General features: G+C 44.4%; 1 protein-coding gene and 2 long non-coding RNA genes across 4 annotated transcripts in view; all 3 read right to left on the reverse strand.

The window, feature by feature from the left end:
- Nucleotides 1-21,219, reverse strand: part of DPP6 (dipeptidyl peptidase like 6) — a 1,147,427-nt gene that overhangs the window by 941,175 nt on the left and 185,033 nt on the right. The window lies entirely within an intron of this gene.
- The window catches only part of LOC126951656 (uncharacterized), a 133,200-nt gene that overhangs the window by 53,570 nt on the left and 58,411 nt on the right, over nucleotides 1-21,219 (reverse strand). The window lies entirely within an intron of this gene.
- Nucleotides 7,208-18,538, reverse strand: LOC126951652 (uncharacterized). Its single transcript, XR_007724569.1, has 2 exons — nucleotides 7,812-18,538; nucleotides 7,208-7,649 (listed from the first exon to the last, which is right to left on the reverse strand). It is a non-coding gene; the product is annotated as an uncharacterized LOC126951652 (long non-coding RNA).

Consider the following 21,219-nt stretch of genomic DNA (forward strand, 5'->3'; position numbering starts at 1 on the left):
TGTGCACATGTACCCTAGAACGTAAAGTATAATAAAAAAAGAGAAACAAAAAAAATGTCCACACAAAAGCATGTTCACAAATATTCATAGTAGCACCACTCGTAATATCCAAAAAGTGGAAAGAACCCCAACGTCCACCATTGATGAACAGATAAATAAAATGTGGTGTATACACCCAATGGGATGGCTTGGTCATAAAAAGCAATGAAGTACTGACATGCTACTATGTAAATGAACCTTGAAAACATCATGCTGTGTGAAAGAAGCCAGCCATGAAAGATGACACAGTGTATGACTCCATTTATACGAAATGGCCAGAATAGGAAAACTCATAGAAACTAAAAGAAGAATAGTGGTTTTCAGGGGCTAGGGGACAGGGTAGATGGGGAATAACTGCTAATAGGTTTGAAGTTTCTCTTTAGAGGTGATAAAAATATTCTAAGCTTAGGTCATGGTATAGGTTGCATAACTCTCTGAATATACTAAAAACCAAAATATTGTATGCTTTAAAAATGTCAATTTTTCACAAAAGGTCTAATATCCAGAATCCATAAGGAATTTAAAATAAACAAGCAAAAAACAAATAACCACATTAAAACGTGGACAAAGAATATGAACAGACACGTCTCAAAAGAAGACATACAAGCGGCCAACAAACATGAAAAAATGCTAAACATCACTCATCATCAGAGAAATGCAAATCGAAACCACAATGAGATACCGTCTCATGCACAATGAGTTACCATCTCATACCAATAGGATGGTTTTTGTTAAAAAGTCAAATAACAACAAATGCTGTCGAGGCTATGGAGCAAAGCTCATACACTGTCAGTGGGAATGGATGATAATCCCAGCCACTGTGAAGAGCAGGTTGGAGATTTCTCAAAGAACTACCATTTGACAAATGAAATACCATTTGACCCAGCAATCCCACTACTGAGTATATATCCAAAGGAAAATAAATAATTCTATTAAAAGATATGTGTATACATATGTTCCTTCCAGCACTACTCATAATACCAAAAATATGGAAGCAACCCAGGTGCCTACCAAAGGTGAACTGGATAAAGAAAATGTGGTACATATACACCATGGAATACTACACAGCCACAAAAAAGGATGAAATCATATGAATGATTTCATATGAAATCAAAGAATGAAAAGACTCACTAACTCAGCTGTTTTTCTCAGAGTCCTCTATCTAGATCTTTAAATTAATTATTCCTCATCTGATTCCTGTTCCTAAACTCTAGCAACCCTAAATGTGAGCTCATTAATAGTTTGTGAAAGAGAATTAAAACTCTCTCTCATGCACACAGGACAAATTCCATGAAGCAACACCAACAGTGTATCACAGGCAGCTCTCATGCTCGCAACAGGAAATCAGAGAGACACACTGATGTTAGGCTGGACCCGAGTTTCGTAACAGCTGCAGAACAGCCCTGCATTCGATGAGCCAGGGAAAAACTCCAGAGGTCAGCTAATGGACTAGTCACAGCAACGATGTGACAAGGAACCAACTCTCCCCTCCCCAGTCACTACAAGGAAGGCTGGGGAATTCTACGGAGTTGTTGTAACTACCGCACTGCAAGCTGCTGTCCTGTCAAGCTGAAGTTAGATGTTCCTTGCTCATGCTCTGGCCTCTTTTCCACTGTGGCTCCTAGGAGCTCTGAGAGTTCAAACTGCAAGGCCATCTCCTTCAGAGAAACTGAGAACTAAGTCACATATCATGCTGTGCTTATCAGGGATGGGGAAATGCATTAGACCTGGAACATGATGAACCCAACTGCAAATCTAAATACAAGCCCAAAGCCACCGGAGTCCCCAGCACAGGACGGGCAGTGTCATGAACTCGTCCTGACCACACTCATACTCATACTTGAATCCTGACCACACTCATACATTTCCCCTCACCTTTGAATACTGGATCTCTTTAGCAACTGCTTCTGACCTAGAGATTTTTTTTTAATCTTTTGTGTTTGTTTGTTTGTTTGTGAGACAGGGTCTTGCTCTGTCACTCAAGCTGGAGTGCTGTGGCACCATCAAGGCTCACTGCGGCCTTGACCTCCACCAGCTTAGCGATCGTCCCACCTCAGCCTCCCAAGTAGCTGGGACTACAGGCAGACGACACTAAGCTCAGCTAATTTTTCTATTTTTGGTAGAGATGGGGATTTTCCATGTTTCTCAAGCTGGACTTGAATTCCCGAGCTCAAGTGATCGGCCTGTCTCAGCCTCCCAACGTGCTGGGATTACAGGGATGAGCCACCACCATGCCTGGCCAAGAGATTTCTTATTTTAAGGTAAATGAGGCTTTTCACTTTGTTCCATACCTCTACTCATAGTATTTTTTTTATAAGTCTCACATCCTTAAAAAGCCAACACAGGACAGCCTGTTTAATTACTTCCTTCTCTGGAGCCGGAGGAGACGAAGATGCACGGGAGAAGGGGCTGAGGCAGGAGGTAAAGGGCTGGGGAGACAGAGGAGGGAAGAGGACGGGAATGAAGACGCTTCTCTCTCTTTCACCACTGACAGCTGGTGCCGCCCCTGGAAGGGTGAGGATGCGTGTTTTCTCTTAGAAAAAGTTACTGCATCACAAACACCAGGTCCGATTACACACACATGAACACGTGCACAAACAAACAAAGCAATTGCTGATTTAGTGCGATATAGTTCAGGTCACAGCCCCATATATGTGTGTTTTTCAATCTAATCAGCTTACAACGTGAAAGATTCTCCAACCACTGAGAAGCTTTTTGACGCCACCAGAGGGATCGCTTTCATCATTTGTCTTTTATTCCACCCTCTCCTTCATCTTCCACATCGTGTCTGTCACTACGTCTGGACGATTCCTTTTACAAAGTCTCTCCATATCCACCTCTTCTTTAGAGTTCTAGCCAACCTCAAGGGTCTGAAAACTTATCAGTCTTTCTAGTATGACTTCCTCTGTAGGAAACTTAATCATCATCAAGTCTGTGTCATCAGAAAAATTAAATGAACACTGGCCCCATCCGAAAGCAGGTAATTCTTTTGTACAAAACAAGCCTGTTTCCAGGTTAACAGAGCAGCTACAGGTTCTGTTACCACTCAGAGTAACAAAAATATGATAGAAATGGTGCATGGGAGAATGGTGTCATCTTTCAACAGACTGATGAAACTAAGCTATTTACACCCCTGTCTGTGTAGGATGTCACTGCAGGGGCCTTGGCTTCATGCTCGGTGGCCATGCGGAGTGCTGCCTAAGGAGGGACCAGAATGGTTAACGAGGGGAAGCTGGAGAAATAACCAAACATTCAAATAGTAGATGCAGCTGGGAGGCAGATGCAGAGACACCATCATATTATCGAGACTGCAAACTGGCAACCCATTCTCAAGTGTGAACTAATAAAAGCATTAGCAAGTATATGCCCTAGATTATTTCAGAAAATAAATATTATGAGATACACTGGATAAGAGCCATGGTTACACACCAAGGAAACTCTAGCTGACAGAGAAAGCACTGTATTCTACGAGGAAACTAATAGAGCAAAAATTATTAATAGGCTTGTCACGATTAACCAAAGTCTGAACTCTTTCCATAAAAAAAGAAAGAAAGAAAGAAGCCACGGAGAAGAATGTGGAGCATCAGAGCCAAGCCTGCTCTCACGCAACCTGCTACAGATTCTCGCCAGGCATCTCACAGACATGAAACCCTTTCATGATGAAGAAATCGCCACATGATGTTGGCACCGGTGGCCCAACCAGCCTACTGTTCCTGGAATATACGTGAGGACACGGAGACCTCTGAGCAGCTGTCATTCCCCTACATCTCCCAGGTAGTCGGTGCAGACTTGGGGTTTGGAGCCAGGCCTCCTGGATCCCAGGGTGGAAACACTGGCACCCCAGGAACACGTCTTCACGGAGCCCTGGTGTGCTCAGGTAGATGGCTGGTGCCGCTAGGAGACACGAGGCGGTAGCATCTCCAGAACCTGTGGTATTTTCAGAAATGCCAACAAGAGATGAATGAGACACGTTTTCCAGAAAATTCATTACATTTCAACAACTCTCAACCAGATGAACTTTTGTTTGAAGACCTGAAACTCAAGCCGGGCGCAGTGGCTCACACCTGTAATCCCAGCACTTGGGGAGGCCGAGGCAGGCAGATCACCTGAGGTCAGGAGTTTGAGACCAACCTGGCCAACATGGTGAAAACCCATCTCTACTACAAATACAAAAATTAGCCAGGTGTGGTGGGGGGTGTCTGCAATCCTAGCTACTCAGGAGGCTGAGGCAGGAGAATCGCTTGAGCCCGGGAGGTGGAGGTTGCAGTGAGCTGAGATCGCACTGCTGCAATCCAGCTTGGGCAACAGAGTGAGACTCCATCTCAAAAGTAAATAAATAAATAAATAAATAAATAAACAAACAAATAAATAAAAATTTAAAAGGCCCGAAAGTTAGTACAAGTTCAGGAAGCAGTAGTGGGCCTCATGTTATGTCCTCATCAGTCACCTCTGCTGCGAGGGCTCAGCCAAGTCTCAGGGCTCAGCCAGGCCTTGTGCACTGTGCATGCTTTACAGCAGCAGTCCCCAAATTTTCTGGCACCAGGGGCCGGTTTTGTGGAAGACAGTCTGTCCACGGATGGGACACGGGGTGGGGATGGCTTCAGGATTGAACTGCTCCACCTCAGATGTCAGGCATTAGATTCTCATAAGGAGCATGCAACATAGATCCCCCGGATGTGCAGTTCACAACAGGGTTCCCGCTCCTATGAGAATCCAATGCCACCCCTGATCTGACAGGAGGCGGGGCTTGGGCGGTCCTGCTCACTCGCCTGCTGCTCATCTCCTGTGCAGCCCTGTTCCTTACAGGCTGTAGACACATATTGGTTCACAGCCCAGGGAATGGGGACCTCTGCTCTATAGGAAGGAGTACCTGGGTGCCCTGTGTCAGACGGTGGCCTCTTGAAGCCAGACGCTTTTTCCAGCCACCCCAGGAGACAGTAAATACCAGTGAGACAACCTGGGCACTTTCTCCAGGTTTTCTCGGATTTTTTACTTTAATGGGTCCTTTGTCTTGCTATAAAGGAGCAAGACGAGGGAGAAATCACCTACACAAAAGCCCACACAGTGCCCGGCACGGAAACCAAGGGGGCGGCAAAGCTCCTTTTCAGCGCAGCCACTCAACTCCCCGACCCTTGAACCTTTCTCTGTTCTTTCTTTTCACCTCTTCTGCCTCACCTTCCCTTCTACGCTCACATTAGCTTCCCTTTAACTCCCATTTTCTACTTTTCCATATGGTATATTCCTTGAAACAATGAGAGTGCTTAGGAGGTTGTCTTAGCTCAGGGGTCTTTAATAGATGTATAGAAAATAGTACAAACCCTCTAGAGAATATAAATGAAGGAACAGTTAATTCAGACTGCGTAGGAGAGTCAAAAAAGTCCCCAGAATAGAAATCACATTAGAATTGGGTCTCGAAGGATGCGTAGGAGTCTGTGAAGCACCAAAATGAAGAAGAGCATTCCAAGAATAAACAATATAAATGAAGGTATGGAAATGAGAAATTTCATGTTACATTCAAGAAACTGCTATAGTCTTATACTGCTAAAATGCAGAGTATTTGTAGGGTGGGAAGGTGGTGTCTGAAGGTGATTCTTAGGCTTCTAGATGGTTCCACATAGGTGGATGATAGTACCAGTAACCAAGACATGAAATGCAGAGAAACGAGAACTTTTGGAGGGGCAAATAATGTGTTGGCTTCTTGACAGGTTAACTTCCTGAGCACCGGGTCTCTGTGGAGCTTCATCTAGAAACACTGAAGTTCCAAAATAAAAGCATAAGGGGTTGGCAACGACCGACTGTACGGCATGATGGTGGTAGTTTGTGACACCAAGGAGTAGACAACATAAATCACGCAGTAACCATACGATGTTAGATCGTTAACCAGAAACATCAACATTTACAGTTCAGGCAGAGGAAGAGAAGCACAAAAGACGAGAACTCGAAAACTTTGCAGAGAAGGCAAGGAAGGCTATTATCACAGGAACAAAGGAGGAAATGAACTTCAAAAAGGAAGAAGCAGTCACATTAGCATCAGATTCTGCAGACAATATCAAATAGGATAAGGATTTAAAACAGGCCATTGGATTAAAAAGAAACGTTGCTTCACAGGGCTAGTCTTCAAAACTATTATCTCCTGGCACCTCACTTCCTTGCCAGCGCTTTACTTTTGGAGAGCTAGTCATCCGTTCAGGCTCTTGTAAGATCAAGTTTCCTGGAGAAGCATCCATGCTGCCTTTGTCCTGCCTCCAGAATGGCAGGACAGCCTTTCCCAGAAATGTGGTGCTGCCACCATATCTTTCTGCTCTGCTCTCCTCTGCAGTGTAGTCTGTGCTCCCACAGTAAACAAATCAGCCACAAGAGGGGACATATAATGGCTGTGCATGTGCTCTAGCACAGGGGTCCCTGACCCCTGAACCACGGATGATGGCTTCATCTGTATTTATAGCCACTCCCCATCGCTCGCATTACTGCCAGAGCTCCGCCTCCCGTCAGATCAGCTGTGGCATCAGATCCTCACAGGAGTGCAAACCCTACTGTGAACGGCGCATGCGAGGGATCTAAGTTGTCAATTCCTTATGAGAATCCAATGCCTGATGATCTGTCACTGTCTCCCATCATCCCCAGATGGGGCTGTCTAGTTGCAGGAAAACAAGTTCAGGGCTCCCACTGATTCTATATTATGGGGAGTTGTACGGTTATTTCATTATATGTTACAATGTAATAAGAAAGAAAGTGCACATCAAATGCAATGTGCTTGAATCATCCTGAAACCATCCCCCTCACCCCACTTCCCAGTCCATGGAAAAATTATTGCCTTCCATGAAACCAGTCCCTGGTGCCAAAAAGTTTGGGGACCTCTGCAGGTCACAGATAGACTTACAGACAGCAGCGAGGAAAGTTCTTTGAAAACAGTATGTTCTCCATAAACCTAGAATCACGCTATCCATGCCTCTGCCTACTCTGCCTCCACAGAAGACTGGCCCTGGTTAAAAAAAAAAAAAAGGGAGGAAGACAGACATGAACCATCTACCAACTTCTGACAGGAGCTTAGGCAGCTGGCGTGCGGTTTGAACTCACAGCTTGTGGATTCCTGCCACAGACTCCACCTGGCTAGGGGGTTCCTGCCTGAAACATGATGAGAGACGTAGATAAATGCCAAACACCATTGTTCTTCTTTTTTATTTTATTTATTTATTTTTTATTATTATTATACTTTAAGTTCTAGGGTACACGTGCATAACGTGCAGGTTTGTTACATATGTATACTTGTGCCATGTTGCTGTGCTGCACCCATCAACTCGTCATTTACATCAGGTAGCAGCGGCTGGGCAGCGGCTCCTCTCACCTTCCCGGATCATCTCTTTTTATTCTGAGACTTCTTAAAAATAGCTCAGAGCAATTTTCAAAGCCTAATAGTCATAAAAGAAGTATTAGGGATAATCACATGTATGGAAGCTCAAAGCAGGGCATGCCTTTCCAGCTGCCTCATTAACATACCCGCCATACCCAATGTCAGAAGCACCGCCATCCTCTCCCACACATGGGCCTTCAGGAAGGTTGGAGAACAGTCCTCCTTTTGGACAGCCATCTGCTAAGCACTGGGCTTTTTCCTGAGGGGACAGCAAAGGAAAATGTACTCGTGTCCTCAGGCAGTGATATAATCCTAGTGACACAGCAGGGCAGCCATCAACTCGGTCTCCCCGCACAGTACCAAGGCACCTGAAGAAATCACACACACATACGCACACACACACGCATGTGCACACACATACAGGCTGCTGAGCTGAGCTAGGCTGGGGTCCAACAGACGACCAGGCAGCTCGGTGAAGGAAACAATGTATTTTCTGTGAAAAAATAAAGTTCAGTATCGCTCACTCTTTCCAGCTTTCACATTCCCTCACACATCAACCATCCCTAATCTTTTGCAGGAATGTGAAGAGCACATTCCTAAAGCTTTTTCCTACAAGCACTTTTCCTCACTCACCTGGGGTGTGGCTACTAAGAATGTGACCAATGTGTTTTTGTCCAACTAAAGCTAGGCCTTTGAATTATAAAATGATGCGTATATAAGGAAGTCAACTGGAGAGGACTGACTCCAATTAACAGTTCTACTGTGGGTAAAATGTTACAAAATAGCATCACATGCTGCAGAGAAACTTTCATGAAAGGAAGAGTCCCTCAGTGGGCCAAACCGCACTGTTGTCTTATTTTAAGACATTGCCACAGGTACCCCAAACTTCATAAAGTTTTACTTTATGATATCAGAGAGCTAAGTGATCAGAGTTCGATCATACATCTTGTTTGCTTGACTTGGCTCCAAACGGTTTTTTACTCTTTTCAAAAACCAACACTGATACTGAACTTAGGCCAGCTAATAAACCAACAATAGCTTCAAAGTGTCAAAGTGAAAGGAAGAGTCACACATCTCTCACTTTAAATAAAAAAGAATTAGACATGATCATGCTGAGTGAGGAAGGCATGTTGAAAGCTGAGACAGGCTGAAAGCTAGGCCGCTTGTGCTAAACAGTTAGCCAAGTTGTGAGTGCAAAGGCAAAGTTCTTGAAGGAAATTAAAAGTGCTACTCCAGTGAACACATGAATGATAAGAAAGCTAAACAGCCTTATTGCTGATATGGAGAAACTTTGAGTGGTCTGGAGAGAGCGTGAAACCAGCCGCCACATTCCCTTAAGACAAAGCCTAATCAGGGCAAGGCCCTAACTCTCTTCAATTCTGTGGAGGCTGAGCAACATGAGAGAGCTGCAGAATAAAAGTTGGAAGCTAGCAAAGGTTGGCTCATGAGGTTTAAGGAGCAAAGCCATCTCCATAACAGAAAAGTGCCAGGCGAAGCGGCAAGTGCTGATGGAGAAGCTGCACAAGAAAAAGTTCACAATTTGACTTTTTTTGCCTGAAATGTCTGCAGGTAATGTCACCTGTGTCATCTCAAGAAGTCATATCCTTCTCCTCAGAATGCAATCAGGGGACTCCTAATTTGAGTCGCTCCAAAATAGGACGACCCTAAGGGGATTCTACACATACCGAGCAAGGGAGATTCAACCCAAAGGTGAGCACCAGGACACCTGGGGTTCATTTGGGACCCCTTAGTAATGAGCATGCTATGTGCCAGGGAAAGAGGCACTGCAGAAAAATTCTGTGGTGCTGAAGTCAGAAACCCCAGACTTTCCTGCTATTTATACGAAGGAAAGAAAAAAAACTCCTGACTTATTGTTATTGTCATTCTCTTTCCCTCAGTGACCAGAAGCATCGGATGGGAATGGGGAGGAGGCCAGGTTCTTGGCCTGCCTTTGAAATATGCCATAATTAATTTTTGCCACCAAATGCCTCTCATTAGAGAATCTCTGAACTCATCTCAGCAGGTGAAGTGATGTATCCCCTCAACAGCGCGCTCTGCCAAGCAGGTAAAGATTATTACTACCAGCAGGGGGTGTGGGAAGGTGCATACGAAGCAGACTGTGTTCCAAGTGCTTGCCAGGCAGTTCTTGAGGGTTTTTTTTAATGTCTGTGTTCGCAGGTGCTGAGCTGAGGCCCTGAAGGAACAGAAGGCCTCTCTCTATACACCCCAGGAAACAGGCCAGATGTTCAGGGAGAAATAGCAATGGGCTTTCAGGGACTGGAGCCAAGAGAGCTGATTTTGTTGTAGTGTCTGTTCCTGCTGTCCTCCAGCCCCAGCCATGGGGCAGTGATAAAGAGGGCTGTACCAGGGATGCAACCCCCATCCGACGATTCTAGAGTTTCAAAAGAAATCAGGCTGCAGACGCGACAGGAATCAATGTATCCAGTATATGCAAAACCCTCGGCTCTTGGCTCGACCTGCAAGTGTAGCTGGGGCTCGGGTGAGGCCTCCTCGTCCTCCCTGGCTCACCCACCTAGTTAGTCTACATTCCCAGCCTGCCTTGCAGCTGGGCATGGTCATGTGACTGAGCTCTGCCCAAGAGAATGGGATGCGTGCTGGAACCGCAACAGCTCCTGCGTGGGGTCCTCCCTGTTCTCTACCTGCTCGGGTGGAGGGAATGAGGCAACCCTTTAGGACAACATTGGAAAAACACAGTCACGATGACAGAGCCCACTTACAAGTACACTCCCCCAGCCCTGCCACTGTCTCACTAACCTCTTACACAGGAAAACAGAAGCAGTTATTGTGTTCAAGCCATTGTCTGTTTTGTGGTCTATTTGCTTGTTTTGTTTTTTTTTTTTTTTTTAAGATGGAGTCTCACTCTGTCACCCGGGCTGGAGTGCAGTGGTACAATCTCGGCTCACGGCAACCTCCGCCTCCCGGGTTCAAGTGATTCTCCTGCTCAGCCTCCTGAGTAGCTGGGATTACAGATGCCCGCCACCACATCTAGCTAAGTTTTGTATTTTTAGTAGAGATGGGGTCTTACCATGTTGGCCAGGCTGGTCTCGAACTCCTGACCTCAGGTGATCTGCCCACCTTGGCCTCCCCAAGTACTGGGATTACAGGTATGAGCCACTGTGCCTGGGCAATTTTTCTAGGGCAGCTAGTCTACACTAATGACATGAGTCATAGGTCCTCTCCACGATTATCAGCCAAAGGGCGTGTAAACTTGTTGAGAAAGTAAACTAACACACTGCTTCAGATGAAAAAGGAATGAGAGAGTTAATGAGGTAGTTCTGATTTTTTTATTTCTAAACATCAGGAAACAGAGAGAGTAGAGAGTAGGACGAATAACCCCACTGGATTGGAGGCCAGGAAATTTCAGTGTTGGCTGGTACTTCCATGAACTAGCGACGTGAAATAAACCAAGTCCTTTCTCTTGCCCAGGCCTCCTTCTCGCTCTCACTTGCCATAACCTGAGGAGTTTGCATCTCATATGGAAAACAGTCCCATCAGCTATACTGCTCCAAGTTCTATGTGGCCAGGAAGTAGAATAACTTAGGTTTTTTCAAAATCTCTCAAAGCCTGAGTCTGAGAGGCTGGAGAAGGTTCATTTCACCTCCCCCAAGCCTATGCTCTCTCGTCTAATCAACGGGCACCATCATGCCTTGTTTTCTGTTTGTAGACAAATTCAGCAGACAGTCTGTTGACTTGCTAGTGAGAGGGGAGGGTTCAGAGTGCAAGAGTAGGAGGCATCCTTGGACTCTTCACACACCTTCTGCCTCACATTCTGTCCTGACTTTTCTGACATCTCAGTACCCTGTACACCACGCCCACGCCATTTACTGTTTTTCTCCCTCTTACCCTTGGGTTATTTTACTTCAGCTTTTCATGTTTTGCTTGTCTCTCTGATAGAATATCACCAGTGGCAGGAACTTATCTCTCCTCAGGTAATTGATTCCATTTAGAAACAATATAAAGAAGAATTTACAAACACACTTTTCCAAAGTCTTCTTTCTTATAACTTGTTATTAGTCAGAATTTAGAACTAAGAACATACCTGGGTTTTGGGATTTTTATTTTAACACTCTTAAAAATCCTAAGAGCCTTGCTACCAAAGGCAGTTTGTAAGGAGCTGGTTAGAACTGATTTCAGATAATGACCCTTCCAGACAGCAATGGTGTTGCATAATGAAGTTACTTCTAGAAGTAGTGAAAGGTAATTGCAGACACAAGACCATTGAAAATGTTGCACTGTGTGCTGAGGCTGGGATTGGCTGAGACAGAAGAAAGATTGCTGCCAGGGCTGGGTTCTGCTTCAGAAATCTGCCCAATGACAGGCTGAAAGTAAGAAAGACTCTCAAAACACTGGTCCTCTTAGCAGCTGAAGATGGCCCAATCTTTTAGGTCCTGCTGAAAAATGTGCCAGAATGAGCATCTTGGGATCCTGAGGTCACACAGCCTGGGACACAGAGGCCCACCTGGGGAAGCTATTTGGGACTGTGGCCACCCCCTCAGTCACACCATGGACTTGCTGCAGAGGAAAGACGAAGACCTATTGCCTGGGCTTTCTATGCTCTGTGAGCTGAGATGCCATTGTCATGCTCATCCATCTCCTATCCCCAGCCCTGAGTTTCGCTGTCTCTTTTCTGGAGCAAACACTACCAGTTCTTTCAGGCCTTCCTCAAATCGAACCACTGTCCATCCTCCACGTTCTGCCTTGTCTCCTGCCTCTCCCTGGTCTCCCTTCTGAATGGTGATCTTCACCAAGCACCCCTGCAGGTGGGGTCTGAGCAGCACGGACTGGACCAGGGCCCCCACCTGCCCACATCTAAGTCTTGCTTCCCTGATGATACAGCCAAAGGGTTCGTGGACTTCTCCGCCTCCCACACCAGGTGGTACTGGGTCTACCCTTGGTTCGGTCACATGACTTGGTCAATGTCTGTTCCATCCTGTACTTTTGCAGGTGGGAACTGGGCCCAGGGGCGTTACCAAACATCCCTCTGGTTCTCACGCCACCTTTATAGGACCACAATCCAAAGGAATCCTGGCGGGATGGGATGAAGGGCCACATCTGTCATTCCATACAATCATGACTTCCTCCTTCTTTATATCATCCTCTGATTCAGTGGCTGTATCTGAGAGTGCACACAGGTTAAGAGTGTAGACTCTGAAATCATACTTCCTGAGTTCAAATCTCTGCTCTTCCATTGACCATTGTGTGACCTTTCCCAAGTTAACATCTTCTGTGCTTCAAATTCTTAATTCTAAAATAATGACAACGGGCCGGGTGCCGTGATTCAGGCGTGTAATCCCAGAGCTTTGGGAGGCCGCGTTGGGTCGATCACCTGAGCTCAGGAGTTTGAGACCAGCCTGGCCAACGTGGCAAAACCTCATCGCCACTAAAAATACAAAACTTAGCTAGGTGTGGTGGTATGCATCTGTAATCCCAGTTACTCAGGAGGCTGAGGCAGGAGAATTGCTTGAACCCAGGAGGCAGAGGTTGCAGTGAGCCAAGATCGCACCACTGCACTCCAGCCTGGGTGACAGAGCAAGACTCGATCTCAAAATAAATACATAAATAAATAACAACAATAATCCCTAGCCTAACAATGATTAGTATTATAAAAATAAATAAGGTAACATATATAAAGCACAAAATAGGCCATGTTAAGCACTCATACACATTAATGATGATGGTGATAATGATGATTTCTTTATCCACGAAGATTTTATTTCTCTGTGAAGCCATCTAGACAAATATTCACTAGAACACAATAAAGAACAGCGGTCCCTAAAAACCTACTAGGACTCTCCCTCTAGGTTTACATTAATCTACCCCTTGTTTTCTTACCTCCCAGATGATTTTCCTCCATCTTATCTACAACAACATTATGACAGAACTCGATGATGCTCCGTTAAAATTCAGAGATGCCTCATTCTGGCATTCTGAAGATTGAAGAAGTGTGGCTGGCTGAACAGATTTAATCTAATTTCTAATTTTATTTATTTTTTATATTTATTTTTATTTTTTTTTTTTTTTTTTTTTTAAATATCAATTTGCCCCAATGCTACACATCCACCGACGGTCACTTCTGACACCTGGCATTCATTTTTCTTACCTTCCTGACCCTAGTAAGGATTGACTTTTTAGCCTTGTTTATGCACGAATCATCATTCTCCCAAGAACAACCAAGACGATATATGTACTTAGAAAGATGAAGACATTTATTTTAAGGTATTGGTTCACATGATCGTGGAGGCTTGGCTAATCCAAAATTGCGTGCAAAAGACCAACAGGCTGGAGTGTCAGGAAAGAGTTGCATCCAGTCCAAAGGCCGTCTGCTAGAGAATCCCCTAACTGGGGAGGTCAGTCTTTTGCTCTATTTGGGCCTTCAACTGATTGGATGAGGCCCACCCACATGAGGGAGGATAACCTGCTTTATTCAAAGTTCACTGATGTAAATGTAATCTCTCTTCCAAAAATACTCACACAAAACACCTAGGATAATGTCTGAACAAACATTAAGGCACCACGGCCTACCCAAGTGGATACATAAAATTAACCATCACAGTTTGATTCCATTTTCATGATGTGCCAATCTGGTAAATGTTCTCCAAAAATTACGAATATCTGTATTATATGCAGGAGTTTATGTCAATGTAAAGTATGAGAGTCCTTCAAATGTAAAGTATGAGAAGCAGCAGATAATTATGGGGAGACACACACTCAATTCAGTAGAAATTTAAATTTTAGTTCTGCACTTTGACATTTAAGAACGTTATTTAATACTAAACATCCTTGGTCAGAGTTTACTATTCAGCTAATGTATATTTTGTCCAAAGAAACACACATAATAGTTGTGATAGTGACACTTTACAGACAAACATTATGGTCGAAAGAAACATTTTCTTGTAAGGGCTAATTGTAGATGTCAACTCGGCGATGGTACCCAGTTGTCTGGTCAAACATTAGTCTAGGTGTTCCAGTGAAGGCATTTTATAGAAGCGATGGAGATCTGTGATTAGCTGACATTTAAGTGAAGGAGATTTACACTCTACAATATGAGTGGGCTTCCCCGATTTGTAGAAAGCCTTAAGAGCAAACACTGAGGACTTCTGGGAAGGAAGGAATGCTCTCAAAACTGGAACACAGGAGACCTGCCTGGGTTTCCCTTCTGCCAGGCTGCCCTTCAGATTTCAGACTTGCCAGCACCACAATCATGTGAGCAAATTCCTTGAAATAAATGTCTTTGTATGTGTGTATGTAGACGCACACACACTCCTACATATCCTGTTTGTGTGTGTGTGTGTGTGTCTACATGCACACATATATACACACACGTGCATCCTATTGGTTCCTTTTCTCTGGAGAATGCTAACTGATATAATAGTATAGCCCAAAAACCTCCAAGTCAGAGTTTAATCCAGGTGATCAAGTGATATTTACCATTTCCTTCCCAGCTCTATCATCTTATAGGAGAGGAAAGTGGGATACTGACAGATCACCAGCTTGCATAGGCCCAGGCAGTGAGGGCACAGATGAGGCAGGTCTGGTCCCTCTTTATCCCCTATGTCCTGGGCATGATCTTTCCCTGAACCACAGCGATCACGAATTCCACAGAGAGCACACGGGATTTTGAGGGTTGCTGGGGAAAGAAGGAAACATCTTTTACTTAGAAAAAAATTTACAGAAATGCTTGGAGATCTGTGTCATTTCCTTAGTTCCATCTCTAAATAGCTGTGTGATCTTAGGCAAATTACCCAACTTCTTTGGCTTCCGTTTCCTTATCTATAAATGGCAATGATAATACCAACCCTTATTTAATTCTTGTGGTGTTAAGGATAAAATGAAAATGAGATATGAGGACACTCTGGAAATTTAAAGGAAGATTTTTAAAAAGTGTTTTGAGAAGTGGGAAAGACGACCGAATTTTTAAGAAAGATAATGGTAGTATTGATATTTATTTTCAGTGGTTTTCAAAGAATACATGGTGAACGATTTCATTTCACTGCTGCAGGCTGGAGATAAACATAGGCATTTATCTCCCTTCCTCCCACCTTCCCTCTGCCACATGATAAGATTGTAATACAGGACAGAAAATTCTTCTAGGAAAGGTTTACAAAAATAATTTTCTCCTGGATTAAGATATGCTTGACTATGCAAAGATTTAGAGCTTTCTATGGTAAGCCTTTTAAAATTGTATCTGACTGACTCCTGTATTTGCCAGGGCTTTGAATGATTGTGGGCATACGAATTTTAAGCATTTGCTATAAATTGTTATAACTGAATGCTTGCTTCATCTCAAGTTCTCATAGTGAAGGATGTGATTTATTATGACCTAGAGATTTAGCTGAGACTTATAAACTATTAATAAGGTAAGAATGGAATGTAGTAAAGGAATAAATAAGCCTTTCAAAAAGTCCTGTCTCTGCTGGGAGGACTCAAGATTTTCATTCAAAGGGGCTCATAAAACCTTGGTTCTCCACATTTCACCCCATGGGGGGTGGATGCTCGGTAATAAACTGTGCTCATCACAGTCTGAATTTGGAAAATGAAATTTCCCTTCTTCCTGGAATCCCCTCCAGGAAAAAAAGAATAAAACACTTCCTTTAATTTCCATACACTTGATAGAATTAAAATCTGGATTTGACTCGGAGTGAGATTGACCTAGTGATATGTGAGGTGTCAGCAGCCTAGATAGCTTTGGAACAGTTTCTTCATCTTTCTGGCCTTAGGTTAATCCTCTGTGAAATGGGAATGAAAATGTCTGTTTCATTTCAAGGTGGTTGCAGGGTGTGCATGAATGGCAGCTACGTTGAAATAACACAAATGGTGAAAATTGCTTTTGATGTAGCATTAATTGAGCATATACTAAGTGTCAAAACTCTATTCTCGACACCAAGGCTAATGGGAGCCGGGTCTTGTATTTAAGAGGTCTGCTTTCTACCAGAACCCATGAGGACAAACTTCCCACAGTGACAGGATTGTTCAATACATTAATGAGATGCATTCAGCAGTCTTTCTTTCTTTCTTTTCTGCTTTTTTCTTTTCTTTTGAGACAGAGTCTAGCTCTGTCACCCAGATCTCGGCACCATCTCGACTCACGGCAACCTCTGCTTCCCAGGTTCAGGCGATTCTCCTGCCTCAGCGTCCCGAGTAGCTGGGACTACAGGCACACACCACCATGCCCAAGTAACTTTTGTATTTTAGTAGAGGCGGGGTTTCCCCGTGTTGACCAGGTTGGTCTTAAACTCCTGATCTTAGGTGATCCCCCCGCCTCAGCCTCCCAAAGTGCTGGGACTACAGGCATGAGACACTGTGTCTGGCCAGTTTTTTCTGATTATCATGTTCCATGGCAGGGAGTGTGGGAAGAAAGCAAGGAAAAATTTCTTATGCTTGGTGTGGGAATGTTTAGGATAGCATCCAAAAAATAAAATAAAATAAAATAATCTCACCATGCCTGTAAATTCCTCGACAGCAAGGCTGACCAGTTATTTGCACATTCAGCAGCAGCAGAACATCAGTGGTGACTGCCAGGGACAGGGATTCAGACTGAGACACAGAGTCCCTGAAGCCTGGGTCACTCAAATTGGGGAGAGTGACACATTAGGTGATGAAGTGGATAAGAGTGAAGCTCAGTCCTCAGCCTTGTCGTCTTTCCTTCCCCCCATACGTGTATCTCATCTCCTCCTGCCTAACTGATCTCAAAGCACTTCTAACCCATTAGAATCTCGCCTGAAACAGGAGCAAGTCAGATCTTCTCCCTCATTCTCCCCCTTGCTTTGCGTCCAGCTGCACCTGTGCTACGGTGAGCACCTGTGAGTGTTGGTGAGTGTGCCATGCTCGCTCCCCTGGGTGTTTCTAACCTTTGATGCGCTTCTCTGCCCCAGGGCTCTGATTTTCACTTCTCACTTCTCTGCAGAGTAGCTCTTGCCAGGGCCACTGAAGTGCAGTGGTTAGACGATGGGCAACTTCTGCCTGTCTTTGACCTCTGGTTTTTTTATTTCTTCCCTCTTACTTGAAATGTTCCTCTCACTGCATTCCCTTCTATTGCTTCTCAAGTCTCATGGTTTCTCTCCCTGCTGTGAGCTGTCCTAGGGGAGCCTGTCACCTAAGTGTTGGCCACTTCCTGTGCTCCATCCTGTCTTCTCTCCCTAGGGCACCACACGCACACCTACGTGGCTTGCATTCCATGAGGCATGGGTGACCCCCAACTTGATCTTCAGGTTCTAACTCTATGTTCCAGACCTAGACAGCCAACTCTTGACTGCATCCACCACCGATGTGTTCCTTGCCATTGTATAGGTCCACATCTGCATTTCCATCTTCTCTGCCCTCTGCTCCTTCTTATTTTCCTTGAATGAGGTCAGCATCCACCCAACTGGCAAAGTAAGACACAGGACACTTATTTTCTCACGACTCCTCTCTCTGTAAGCAATGCTACAGTCCTTCTGAGTCCACTGCCTAAGGGGCTGCCAATCTCTTATTTCCACTTCAGGCATTCTTTCCCGGGCTATGGTATTACCTCTCAATACCGCTTCTTTCTCCACCCTCACTTCTCACCAGTCTCTTCTCCACCTGCAAACATATTTCTAACAAGTAGATGTGATCGTGGCAGTCCCCTGCTGAGATTTATTTCATGGCTCCCCATCACCTACAAAATCCCGGTGCATAACGTATAAGGATCTTCACAACCAGACTTCCCAATTCCTAGTCCAGTTCTACCTCCTCTTGTCTGACACATAACATCCAATTAAGCTTCAGCGGCTCTCTTGGGCCTTGTTATTTTTCTGCTTGCCACCATCTCTGCCTGGACTCCCTTCCTACCATGTCTACCTGACAAACTCCTATTTAACCCATAAGCCTCAGTGTTTAATTTTAATTCTTAAATGTCTCCTGTCCCTTGAAATCTTTCCTACCCGGTCCCCAGGTAAACCGAGGTGCTCCTTCCAGTAGGCATCTGTTCCACCTGAGGCTGAGCCTAGTGGTCCCTCCGTATGCTAATTTTTACAGTAGATCCTTCTGTGTGCTAATTTTATAGTAGATCCCTCCATATGCTAATTTTTCATAGATCCCTCTGTATGCTAATTTTTACAGTAGATCCCTCCATATGCTAATTTTTATAGTAGATCCCTCCATATGCTAATTTTTTTTTTTTTTTTTTTTTTTTTTTTTTTTTTTTGAGACGGAGTCTCGCTCTGTCTCCCAGGCTGGAGTGCAGTGGCCGGATCTCAGCTCACTGCAAGCTCCGCCTCCCGGGTTCACGCCATTCTCCGGCCTCAGCCTCCCGAGTAGCTGGGACTACAGGCGCCCGCCACCTCGCCCGGCTAGTTTTTTGTATTTCTTAATAGAGACGGGGTTTCACCGTGTTAGCCAGGATGGTTTCGATCTCCTGACCTCGTGATCCGCCCGTCTCGGCTTGCTGGGATTACAGTCTTGAGCCACCGCGCCCGGCCATCCATATGCTAATTTTTATAGTAGATCCCTCCATATGCTAATTTTTATAGTAGATCCCTCCATATGCTAATTTTTATAGTAAGTGTTCTTGCCCTATCTGTCTCCCCACAAGTATATGTTTCCTTTCATTCTTATACCACATCAACTCAGTGCTGGCTCAAGCTAGGAAAACATTAGAGAGGTGTTAACTAGATTAATCCAGCTTGGCCTCTAACCAGTACTGGGATCCCCCTAGAGTAGCCACTCACCCTCCAGACCCTGTTTCAATCTTTCAAGGGGCGCTTAGTTTATTCACACCAGTTGGTTCCCACTAGCTTTAGATAGCAACCATTGTTATGGAGAAGCCAGCTTCCCTTTCATGCAAGGAGGAATTTTCTACCTTGCACACCAATGCCTGTTTGTCCCTTGTAGTTACACACAGTAAACTTGGTTCTTCCAAATCATTAGAGGAAAATAAAGTTTAGCAGGGACATATGCAGTTTGGGGTGTTACAGTCCAGAACTTAAGTTGCAAAATGGTTTCAGTGTTTAGGTGAGTGAGAATCAGCTTGCTCAGTTTTTTTTAAAGAGACACAAACCAAGTTCATGATTCCCTTTGACCGTCTACCCTACTCACCTTTTCCTTTACCTGCAAATACCTTCGCTAAGACGCATGAGGCATGAAAAAGTAGCAGAAGGATCTCGGAACCATTTTTCTCAGGCAGGCTCTGAAAGCGGCACCAGCACCACACACCGTGCAAGCCCTTGATTGAGTCATAAGAAAAGCATCTCCGAGAATGGAAAGAAATGGATTGAGCTGCAAGGAAATGAGGGCTGGGCTCCACGAGGTCTGTTACGGAAGAAGCTTCGGGGACAATGGGCCATGGAGCCTGTGCTACCAGGCGCTACTGCCACATCTCCTTCTCAGAGTAAAGGATCCTGTGCTCTCAGAGTGAATCTCTGTGGCTGCACTTAGCTGCGCTTCTAGACATCCATCAGTGTGGGCAATAGCAGGCAGCACTCACCCCACTGCAGTGCGGCTCATGCCGATGTTCCGGGCACAGACCACCCCAGCTGCCTTCAGGAGGGGTCTCGGGACTGCCCCGTGTCATAAACAAATGAATGATTTTGGAACACATTCAATCGTCTACTATTCTGTTTTATATATATGCATTTTGCTTTTATCTTAAAAAAATAGCAAAATTAACTGTGAGCTTTTAAAGAGTACAGACCACACGTCTTTTGTTTCCTATTCTTTCCCAGTTTTGCCTGAAGTAATGTCACTCCCTAAGTGTGAATCAGAATAACTTCCTCAGTCATCTTTAATTGTGCCTGTTTATTTCACATCTGTTTAATATCTCATATGGGCCAGTCTTGATTACTGCTTGAAGGAAATAAAGTTCCTCCTCCAATTTCAAGTTAAAGCAGTTATTGTTCTTGGGGAGGGTGTTTTGAAGGGAAGGTAGTCTTCCCTTCAAAGGACAGTTAAGTGGGACGTTTGTTTAAATTGTATTTTATTCTGTTCATTTTTGAATAAGTCTACATATTTTATCTCATCTGATCCTAAAAAAAAATAACAACAACAACAACAACAACAAAAAACAGGGAGGAAGGTAGAGAAGAAAGTCTCTCTAGGCCACATTTACCTATCTCAGTATTAACATTCCTATTTCAAAGTGGTTTTCTCAGAGCCTGGAAGCTGGTTATTGACAGGGTCAAGGCCAGAAGCCAGGATGATTCCTGACTTCCATGGGAACTGGTGTGGGCTTGCTGGGTTTCCTGTAATATGTCTAGAATTTATGGCAAAAGTCTGCATGCATCATCATGTACAATTGACTATCATTTCTAGGGTTTAATCTGTGCTCTCTCTCTACCTGTATATAACAATGTTTCATTTTCCAAATAAAACAAGAGGAAAGCACTGGGCTCTTCCTTTGCCATCCCTGGACCACAGAAATGCCACCTGCTGGTGACAGAAAGCAATATGGACACAGTATTGGACTTTATTTTTTAAAAGTAAATAGCAGCTTATTTGGAAAAAAAAAAATCATGGCAATTTTATGAGTTGAATTGTATCCCTTCAAATTCATATGCTGAAGTCCCAATGCCCAATATCTCAGAATATGAGCTTATTTGAAGACAAGGTCTTTCCAGAAGCAACTAGGTTACCATGAGGTCACTGGTATGGCTCTAATCCAACATGTGTCTTTATGAGAAGGGGAAATGTGGACACAGACTGACCGAGGCTGGTGGGATTCAGGACACACTACTACAAAGATGCTACCTTGGCATACTGAATATTATAAGCTGGAAGAATTTGAGAAGTGGCAGGTGCAGGAAGTACCGTCTGACTTTCCCTCCTCCCCAGAAGAACGTCCTACGACCCACTTG

This window comes from Macaca thibetana, chromosome 3 (assembly GCF_024542745.1).
Source record: "Macaca thibetana thibetana isolate TM-01 chromosome 3, ASM2454274v1, whole genome shotgun sequence".
Lineage (NCBI taxonomy): Eukaryota > Metazoa > Chordata > Mammalia > Primates > Cercopithecidae > Macaca > Macaca thibetana.